This window comes from Mus pahari, chromosome 4, assembly GCF_900095145.1.
Source record: "Mus pahari chromosome 4, PAHARI_EIJ_v1.1, whole genome shotgun sequence".
Lineage (NCBI taxonomy): Eukaryota > Metazoa > Chordata > Mammalia > Rodentia > Muridae > Mus > Mus pahari.
In genome coordinates this window covers 49,494,759-49,503,885 of record NC_034593.1, presented here as the reverse complement: position 1 = coordinate 49,503,885, position 9,127 = coordinate 49,494,759, and positions in this window count along the sequence as shown.

Sequence of the window (9,127 nt, the reverse complement as noted above, 5' to 3'; positions counted from 1 at the left end):
GAAGATCTCAGAAGATGGAAAGATCTCTCATGCTCATGGATTGGCAGGATCAACATTGTAAACATGGGTATCTTGCCAAAAGCAATCTACAGATTCAATGCAATCCCTATCAAAATTCCAACTCAATTCTTCAATGAGTTAGAAAGGGCAATTTGCAAATTCATCTGGAATAACAAAAAACCAAGGATATCAAAAACTCTTCTCAATGATAAAAGAATCTCTGGGGGAATCACTATGCCTGACCTAAAACTGTAATACAGAGCAATTGTGATAAAAACTGCATGGTACTGGTATAGCAACAGACAGGTAGACCAATGGAATAGAATTGAAGACCCGGAAATGAACCCACACACCTATGGTAACTTGATCTTTGACAAGAGAGTTAAAACCATCCAGTGGAAAAAAGAAAGCATTTTCAACAAATGGTGCTGGCACAACTGGCGGTTATCATGTAGAATATTGAGAATAGATTCAGTCTTATCTCCTTGTACTTGAAAAAAGTGAAAAGATCAAAAAGTAGGGTTAGAAACCTTAGATTTTGAGCAATGCTCAAGTTGTAGGCTTATCGTCCAAATGATCAATCACACACCTTTTCTATTTTGAAGAATCTTCTTTAGATATTTTTCAGTATAGAACACCAGTTAAACTTTTTTAATATAGCAATTACTGATGTACCTATAGCTATATTTACTTTATTTCTTTGAATTATGTATCTGTGTTTGTGTATGAGTATATGTTCTTGAATGCAGGTGTGTACAGGGCGCATAATATAGTGATATGTCATTGTGAGCACCTTAATGTGGGTGCTGGGAACTAAGTAAATGCTCTTAACCACTGGTGCATCTTCCCAACCCCCAATCCTCAGATTTAGAAAGAAATAAACTAAGTTCATGAATTAATCAGCAACTTGAAGAAACAATTTTCAGAACATCTAAAATTTTGTCAACATTAATAAAAATAAATTTTAAATGACAAATCATAGACTAATATAGAGTGGTATCTGACTCAAAGCCATATATAAATGTTGCTATTGTTGCTTTCTATCACGTGATGATTCATAATTGCCACTAAATTTTCTAAAGCTGCATTTTGCTTCCTGTCTGTATCTTGTGCTTGCACATCCCTGTGTTTTTCCAAAGAACGTTCTCATAAACAGAAACATTACTTTGCTCAAGAAAGAATTTAGGAGGGATATGACACACAGATGTGGGACCTGAGCTTTGAAATTCCTGTATTGTTTTCCTAATGAGTATCACAATAATCCTCAAAACAAAGCAAGAAAATATTACATCTTATGGCCCCTATTCTATGCCAGAATACACAAAGCTACACATAGTACCACTGAGCTTCAATCAGTATGATACATATAGCAACAGTGAAGCTTGCTCCATATTTCAGAGTGTACTTGATCTCATCTCTCCATCACCATCCACTTGGTGCTGACTAGGGAGTGGTTATTTGAGGGGGATGCTGGGAGCCAAAAAGCATCATGAATCTGGCCAAGCTATGAACTCTGTGAACTTGCATAATAGTTAAACTGTGGTAATGGTAACTGACTGTTCTGTGATTTAGGTCGAGACCCGTGGGATGCCCCATTCCTGGATCTATGAGTCCAGATAACAATCCAGGTTTGGGGAGATATATACCAGACAGGGGACTTAATAATGTTTAACTCACCTACCTGTGTGGTTGGAACAAGAATGACCCCCATGGGCACACATAGTTGTATATTTTGTTACCAGTTAGTGTAAACTGTTTCAGAAGGATTAGGAAATATGGCCATATTGGAATAACATGACACTAGGTGGTGGGCTTTGAGATTTCAGAAGTCAATGCTAGACCCTGTCTTATCTGTTTCCGCCTACAGATTGTGGATCAGAACACAAGCTCTCAGCTACCACTGCAGTGCCACGCCTGCCTATCTGTCGTGACACTGCCTGCCATGACAGTCATGAACTAATACCCTGAAACACTGAGCAAGCGCCCAGCTAAATGGTTTCTTCTAAAAACTGTCCTGGTTATGGGGTTTCTTCACAGCAAGAGAACAGTAACTCAGATACTGTCAAAGCATCAAGCTGCTTTCTGGACAGCCACACTTATAATCATAAGCAAAAGCTGATCCCAAGCTTTGATCAGAGAAACCGCTCCTAAATGAACTGTGGTGACCTGTGGCTGCCCAGGATAATGAACAAGAAATGCTGTAGACTCAGCTTTCAAAAGGGCATTCAAGCTACTCCTTCTAAGGTTCAGAGAACACTACAAAAGAAGGGGGCAGAAAGTCTTTAAGACAGGGGTAAGTTCTATGGAACACCACCTCTAGACTCAACACAACTACTACAATCATTACCTAACTACAACTATATTTACCTGCATTAGGCCCTAGCAACAGTCAGAGTCAAGGGAGGGAAGGAGTTCATGTGGACCCACTCCTCACCTTGTAACTTTTGACTACTAATAGACTCTTGAAAGGACAAGTCCTTGACTTCAATTGTGTTTCTATTACTGAACCCAACAGGCTCCAAAGGAACCATAGCCATTGACTCAAAGACATCCTTGGGTAATCTCAGTGGGTCACAAAATGAAAAACAGTAGATATGAATATGATGAAGAGATTTGTGGAGAACCTACACTAGTTAGTGATGGAATTGTAAACTTGTATGGTCACTATGGAAATCAGTATGAGTCTTCCTAAAAAAAATTTCTGAAAGTTGAGCTATGATAGCATTTAGCTGCACATCTAAGAGATTTTTAACCAACATTCCACAGAGATATTTGCATATCCATGTTTATAACTACAGCATTCATGATAGCTAAGAAAGAAATCCACTCTAAATGTACATCAACAGAGGCATGAATGAAAAAAGAGTGCTATGTATACAAAATTAAAGTTTATGCAGCTGTAAGAAAAGTTAAATATGGTATTTGTAGCAAAGTGGATACGACTAGAAATCACCATGTTAAGTAAAATATGCCAGACTCAGAAAGAGGAATACTTCATGCTTTCTGTCATATGCAGAACCTAGATTTACAATAATGTGTGTGTTTACACATGCATTTCTGTAGATCACAAAACTAGAAGGGAATCATGAGAAGGGAGGTAGAGATGAGAAGGGAGGCAGGGAGTGGAGAGGGTATTGGGACACAGGCAATAGGAAAATAGACCAGGGCCTGACTGGGGACAAAGGCAAAGCAGCTGAAGGAGGGAGGTGATAAGAGGCATAGGACAGAGAGGGGATGAACATGAAGTAGGACGGCATGAATGAAGGTGTTGGGATGCAGTCCATTACTCTGTATGCTAACCTGGAAACTAAATTAAAACTAAAAGACCATGGCTTGCAGGGAGGCCATATCTCTCCATCAAAACCATATACACTGGAGAACAAGAAGGCAGCACGTCTGCCTCTCCAGTGAGGTCTACAACACTCACCAAAGTGCAAGTAATAATTAAATTGCCATGCCTAATTGCAGAGGATTAAGATACGTTATTCAATTTAGTTGCCTACTTAATAAGACCCTAGTGTATCTGGTTACAAAAAAAAAAATGCTATAGGATTTTATTTGTATGAGGAATTCAAAAGACTTGAAGATAAGGTAACAGATGGTCAATTATATATGTCTTTGTCAGAATGTTGATGCTTTTTGATGACAGGAGATCTCAAATATAAATACATGTGTGATTTGTAGAGCATCTCAAAACAACAAAACAGACTCAAGTCATGCAGTAAGTGAATATCATAGAATGGATGATATGCAAATGCACCCTAGGCTCAAAGCTCATTTTAATGCCCTGGCAAGTCTGTCAGTAAATCCATGTGAGAATTTCAGAATGTAAAGTGACAGTAATAAATTTTAGGCTTCTTTCCAGTTTAATCTAGGGTGTGAAACTTCTGATTTACAAGCTGAAATTCTTGGAAACTTATAAGCAAGTGTGTGCGTGTGTATGTGTGTTTGTGTGTCTGTTTTGTATATATATATACAGGTCTGCAGAAGAAAATCTTCTGAGAATCAAAACCTCAGACCAGACTAGACCTACACTTCAACACAGACTTCACCTTGAAAGTATGTCATAGATCAAAGCAAGGCAGGAAGCCATGGCTACACAATGCTGATCCCAGGGTACTATAGATAAAGCAAGAAATGTTTGTGTGGGATAGAGGGGGGAGGAAAGAAGAAGATGGAGTGAAGAGGGGGAAGGAGGGGAGTGGGAAGAGGAAGGGAAGGGAGGAAGGGGAGAGAGAGGGGAGGAACTCACTCTAGAGAGTTCACTACGTGTGTGCATAAATTTCAAAGTGCAGAGCTCCAGTGATTTTTGTCTAAGAAAGATAGAGTATTATTGATACAGCCAGACTACTGCACACACACACACACACACACACACACACACACACACAACTTATAAGCAAAAGAGAGCAAGAAACATCACCATTGTAACTGGGGCACTGTGGCTCAAATTCCTTTCCAGGTCAAGTGTAGGATGCAAGAAGCGGGAATGGGTGCAGAGTGAGAATCTGTGTACTGTTTGAGCCAGGGGAGCTGCCTAGAGAGTCAAGTCTGCAAAAATGAGTCTGGTAGGGTGGTAGGAGGGGTTCATCATCATCTCTGAACTGAAGAGCAACACACAGTCCCCCAGAATGGGGTCCATCTTTGTTCATAGTGATTTCAAATGATGGGACCCAGCTTATAAAGAACTTAAAATCTACTCCTCTGAAAGAAACAGGTACTGATGCTTGTAGTTGAAAATGTGAGCTCTAGTTTTGCTGCTTCCACCACCATCATTGACAGTGACCTTCTGGAACCAGATGCCTAAATAAAGCCACCTTTCTGTGAGTTGTCTTGGTATTGCTTTACCACAGCAATAGAAGAATAACTAATATACCAGCCCTCTTCTTCTGCTTTCTGGTTTACAAAGGTCTATGTCTCAGAAGGTCATCAACTTCACATAAAACTTGAATTTTTAATCTTAGCCATTCTGACTGGTGTGAGGTGGAATCTCAGGGTTGTTTTGATTTGCATATCCCTGATGACTAAGGATGTTGAACTTTTTTTCATGTGTTTCTCAGCCATTTGGTATTCCTCAGTTGAGAATTCTTTGTTTAGCTCTGTACCCCATTTTTTTAATGGGGTTATTTGAATTTCTGGAGTCCAACTTGCTGAGCTCTTTGTATATATTGAATATTAGTCCTCTATCAGATTTAGGATTGGTAAAAATCCTTTCCCAATCTGTTGGTGGCCTTTTTGTCTTGTTGACAGTGTCTTTTTGCCTTACAGATACTTTGCAATTTTATGAGGTCCCATTTGTTAATTCTTGATTTTAGAGCACATGCCATTGCTGTTCTGTTTAGAAATTTTTTCCCTGTGCCCAAATCTTCGAGGTTTTTCCCCACTTTCTCCTCTATCAATTTCAGTGTCTCTGGTTTTATGTGGAGGTCTTTGATCCACTTAGACTTGAGCTGAGGACACAGAGCTTGACCACAGTGGTTCACTGTAAGAGGAGACATGTCAACACCGAAGGTGCGATGTACTCTTTCCTTAGCCACACAGACTCTGTGGCAAGCTGACAGAGAGTGGGTTATTGTGATTGAGGAATGGTTGTTGCCACATCAGAAGGCCAATCTATGGCCTTGGTGCATCACATGGAACCTTGGAAACCCACATAGTGTATTCAATACTTTTAAACTTCAGTTTCCTTGCCTAAAAAGGAGGTAACAACATAACTCTATCTCACTGGAAAGTACGGAAGCTGTGATGTACTCCATGATCAGATCCCCCTTGAGGACCAAGGCTCTCATACCCCCCGCTCTCAGACATGAAGACTGTCAGTGGCTCTCCTCTAAGTTCCCCTCTGGGAACTGTGCCTTCTCTGTTTCAAGGATTCATTAATCCAAGTTTGTTAGATTTCCTTTCACTTATGTGTATGAGTGTTTGCCTGCATGCACATGTGTGTATAACATAACCTGGACCCTTGGAGCTCTCAGAGATTGAAATTGCATACATGGGTTTCAACTAGGCCCCACACACATATGTAGAAGATATACAGCTTGTTCTTCATGAGGGGTTGAACAACTGGAGTCGGGGCTATCCCTAAAGCTATTGACTGTGGAACCCTTTTCCTTAACTTGGCTGTATTGTCACAGAGATCAGAAGGTGTTATATCTTCTGGAACTGGAGTTTCAGATGGCTGTGGGCTGCCAGGTGAGTGCCTGAACCTGAACCCAGATCCTCTGCAAGAGCAACAAGTGCGATCAGCTGCTAAGCCATCTCTCCATCCCCACAGTTAATGTAAGTTTCAAACAGCTGTAGAGTTGAAGCCTTTTCAAGTGAATCTGCTGGTATCACACACCAGAATCTCCCCAACACTCTTCTTGTATCATTCTGGCCATTTTTCCTTTGTTACCTTTCTTTGATACACCATGCTCTAGACTCAATGTCTTTGCACTTAAGACTTTTCCCTCCTTTCAAGATGCTCTAATTGCACATGATGCTCTCCACACTTCCTTAAAATCTTTGTATAAATGAATCCTGACATAAAATCCTCCCAGCTAATGTACTCAGCCTGCACTCCTTTTCCTCTTTATTTTCTTCCTTTTGGTCTTATCGCCATGATCTCAGTATGTATTTTACTTGGGTTGTATCATTTTTTTATAATCTGCAGTAGATTGGTTGAAGGATATTAACATTGATGACTCCTGAACTTACAACAGTGATTAGTATATAAGAAGTGTCCAATTCATAGCCACAGATAACAATAAATCCATAATGGTGATGAATTTCTGTAACAAACAATGACTTTCATTTTTGTTCTGTGTCGTGTAGAAATGTCCAACATCAAAATAATCTGCACCGTTGGTTTGGCAAGGCAGCAGTGCATCCTGGGAGCTGTTATCAGTATCTAGCTCCTTCATCTCATTTCTATGACATGTAGCCAAGGAAGGATATGCTTGTATTGCATCTTTTTTTTTTTTATCAAGGAAACTGAAATTAATGCTGAAGGACCACAGAGCTCTGAGAACAGAAACTGCCACCCAGTCTGTGGGAGCATTGTCCTCTGCCACTTTTCCATCACTAAAGCTTCTGAGTGCCTGATCATAACATTGTTTCCCAGGAGGGATACAAAGCATAAGAGTGTGCCATTCCCCAAAAGCTCACCCCACGTGGTAGAGAGAGACATACCATCTCTCCTCTGCTCTCTACCCTGGCTACTTTTCTCCCCTTGCCTAGATTCCAGGTCCCAGGAAGCACAGAAGACGCCTCATCCAGTTGACAAAGGCCGAAGCTGGGTCTATTAATCCAGTTATCTCTGACTTTAGCTATTAGCCTACAATTCCTGTGAGGAATTTGTCAGTTATTTCTTTGCCCACCCAAGCTCCTGGAGTTCACATACTTGGCAGTGACAGAAAGGGAATGGATATCGCAGCAACACCTTACAGGGAAACAATTACAAACCAGAAGCTCTTTGGTCTCTGTAGTGATCTGTGTGCTTTCAGCTCTGCCAAATCGGTTTTTTGCTTTTGTTTGGTTTTGTTTTGTTTTGTTTTGTTTTTCCGGGCAGCCTTTGAAAGAGAAAGAGAAGATGAGACAGAAAATCACACTCACAAACTCTCAGACATTCTAAGAAATGTGACTGGACCTTCGCAAGCTCCATTGAAGCTTTCACATAAACTGCTGGGATCAATCTTACCCTTGGCATGTGAGACAGCTCTCATTCAGACCCTGTGAATGGATGGCATCCTCTGATTGTCCTTCCAGATTATCTCTAGCAACTCAAGAGGACTTCATTGTTGTGGCATACTATAGAAGAGCCTGGGTGATTTGCATTATGCAAAATGGAGCCTTTGGGAGTACCAAGTGCTTCAGAAGGAGCAAAAGTAACAACCCTAAGGCTTTGAAAGAGAGCAAGGCAGTGGAGAGTATGCCTAAGTGACCTTAAACACACTTAAAATGTAGTGGAATAATTGGTCAGTGTTGGGAAGTCTTTTAGACACTTACTAGAAATGTAAAGGGTGTATATGGAACAGAAAAAGTCAAGGTTTTGTGTGGGGTCCCTTTCTACCATTTCTGAGGGCAACAAAAAAAATCCCATCACTCTAAACTTGGCAGCCCTGCAATGGGAAAACAGCCCTGTCTCTCCTCCATCTTCTGGATGTGATGGTGGCTTGGGTGCTATTTATGTCTTGATTGGCAAGAGTGTCTTCTGTCTAGATAAGTAAAGAATCATCTCTTAAAACATCCTTCAAAAGAGCAGCTGTCTGGAAAGATGAAGCAATGCCAGGAGAGTTAAAAAGCTGGTCCAAATTCCAGTATCCTAGGTAAACACCAACAGATGACACAAACCATTGAATATGAGGACCCCACAGTGCACTGGAGAGAGACATGATACAAATTCTTGTTTATATTTCATTGAAAGATCATCTGAACAAGATATAACCTTTATAGCTTATCTCTATTTGCATTATTTGTATCTGTCTTATTATTCCCAAAATTAGCAATAAAGAAAGATCATTCGACTCTCCATTATTTTAAGTATGTTAGTTTGGCATTCAGTGTCCTTAGCGATCTTGAAAAGCATACTTTTACATCCCATCTATTGCCATTCCACTTCTCCCATTGATCAACATGTCTCTAAGTCCCTAAATACATGGCCACTGTTGAGTGGTTCCTTCCACATCTTTCCCCAGACCATCACCAGGTCAGACTCTCTTCACTTCCCAAAGCAAAGCCAAGTGGCCCATTCTTTGTGAAAATTTCCAATGATCTCTCAAAGAAGTATTTGTCCCTGCACATAGCATGATCCTCCTGCATTGTGTAATGGGGTTGCCATGTTATATGAGTTCACTATGCACAGGTTCTCTCTCCTACTTTACCATGAAGTTTTCAGTGGTCTGAGTCATGCCTTCTGACTACCACAGCAAACATTTGATGAAGGGATATATGGAAAATGAAACTCATAATTATTTTCATTTTTTCACTTCCTGTTGTGTCAGGGACCAGGTTGAGAAAACCCAGGCATCCTACATCCCGGGCATCCNNAAGCCCAGGCATTTTTACAGCATGCAGCTGGGAGCCATATAGTTCTTTGTCAGGAGCCCTTTCCCCTCTCTCTGCAAGGCCATTTCGTGGGAATCAGCAA